Source organism: Apis dorsata, unplaced genomic scaffold, assembly GCF_000469605.1.
Source record: "Apis dorsata unplaced genomic scaffold, Apis dorsata 1.3 scaffold_194, whole genome shotgun sequence".
Lineage (NCBI taxonomy): Eukaryota > Metazoa > Arthropoda > Insecta > Hymenoptera > Apidae > Apis > Apis dorsata.
In genome coordinates, this window is record NW_006263478.1 from 1,380,211 (window position 1) to 1,382,556 (window position 2,346).

The following is a 2,346-nucleotide window of genomic DNA, read 5'->3' on the forward strand; positions in this document are numbered from 1 at the left end:
TTTCAGTTCAGTTGACAAAATACGAGTTCCCGAGAAAAAAGAACTATATAATTATACACGTCAACAGAATAGAATTTTTCACAAAAGAATGAGAATTCGATAAGAGTTTCTTGTTGCAAAATAAATTTAATGCATTCTCTTCCTACAAATGTATCTTTTGCGAACAATCTAAGGAATTTTTCATCATAGGAACAGAAAAACACGCGACCGTGTCTTAATTCGGGGAATATATTAACGAATAATTCATATTTTTTTGTTCTCTGAAACACGTATAATTTCGTAGTTAGTTACTACTAATTGAATCTTCGTTAAATTTTTACTGATTATAATCGTTATTACTAATTTTCTATCATTAATTATATCGCCAATTATATTATGATATTCTTTAATCCTTTTGATTTCTAATTAAACACTTTTTAATTTACATCGAATAAATTTCTTAAAATTTACAATTAATAGATTTTATACGATTTTTTGTTTCTTTTTCTTCTTTTTTTTTTCATTTCAGATAATATACGTTTGATAATGTTGTAATCTCTTGTATAATAATATAAATCAATTAATGGTAAATTATGAAAGTAACTTTACGCAACAGAAATTTGATAAAATAATAATATTTAATTATTATTCAATTGTTACGTATTGATATATTACAATATTACAATATTATACAAGAAATTTCTTTAGATATCTACGAATATAATTATAAATCAATGCAATGGAAGAAAGATCGCTGAAGAACTTAATCCACAAAAAGAATTTTAATATCAACGATTTATTTTAAAATATCGAAAGTGAAAGAGAAAGATAATTTTATGATAATCTTTCAACTTTTATAATCTTTTTCTTTTTTTTAAATTCTTACTCGATTTCGATTGCACATCGAGCGTTTTCAATTTATATTAGCTTGAAATTTTCACACGAAACTTGTTCGATCTCTCTTTAAAAGCGTATTCGTACCGTCTGAGGAGCAGCAACAAGGATTAACGCAATTAGTAATGCCCTACTCGTTACGAGGATGCGCTCTTAATAGCGCATTGTCTTTTCAAGAAACAGTGAGTAGGAGGAATACCTATCCTTCATAAATCGCACGAACAACAGATTTTCTAATTTATGTTAATTCCTTATGCTTATCTCGAGACAAACGCGAGAGTTTCCTTTTAACGAATTTATCCTTTTGCGATATTTATCGAACTGATCGATCCATATCACTTCGCTTTTGTCGAAGTTTGAAATGTAGATTTTATTACATGCAACGATCAAACAGTTACGAATTGAAAATAATTTAATTCTTCAATCCTCTCAGGAGTATTAAAAAATTATTTACTTGACTTTTTTTCTCATTACTTGTGGATAAATTTCTAGGAAGAAGGAGATCGTTAACATTCGAGCAAAATGTAATTAAAATAATTTAACGATACACGAGCAATTTAATCGGTTCATTCAAGGTTAATTCGATTTTAATTCGATCGTTCGATTTTTCGATTGTTAGTTGCGTCATTATCTTCTAAATTCGTTATTCATCTTAATTCATGCATGATTATTGAAATCATCGTGGAAGAAACGAGAAGAAGAAAATATTTTTCTCTTCGATCACTAAATTTTCTTCTGTATTATAAAAATATTGTGTTGTTATTAAATTTATTCCAATTTGTGTTTGGAAGGAGAATTGTTCATAGTCAAACGTGTCCCACTTTTTAACCTATTCAAAGACGTGGTGGATGCTCTTATATGACCGAACACCGCTATTAGAAAGCGTATTACGCGATTATGGAGCTTTGTTTATCCCTCATTATCCAGCTAACGTTGATAACTAGTTGGTAATTTAATTTTTTTTTCACGGATCTTTTATATAATCTCCATTTCTAGACACATGTCTAGGCTGCTGCCTTCTATGATTCATCGTGTGTTACATGTAAAATGTGAATCTTAATATTTTTATTCGTGATTTATCGGGGACAACGTTAATCGAATGAATTATCTTATTAACAATTTAATGTGGAAAGAAAAGTTATTATATATACCACTATTGAAACTCGAAAATGTAACATTTGTTTGTTGTTACAATAATTTATCATTATTATTATCAGGTTTAACTATAGAACAATAATATTAGCGATACGTTTAAACGAATTCAATTTTCTTCCTTTTGCAATTCCTGCAATTCAGAATATGAATTTTCTCTCTTACGTACGTAGAGTCACGCGATTTCAATTAAATGATACGAGTGTAGATACAGGAAACTGCCAAATAAGAAGAACAAAATTTCACGTGACTGGAAACTTTTAATTAAAAAAAAAAAAAAAAACCTACGAATCGCAACGATCGCGTGTTCAAAAATTTTTT

General features: G+C 28.3%; 1 protein-coding gene across 1 annotated transcript in view; it reads left to right on the top strand.

Moving 5' to 3' along the window:
- Window positions 1-2,346, top strand: part of LOC102672934 — a 104,755-nt gene that overhangs the window by 13,503 nt on the left and 88,906 nt on the right.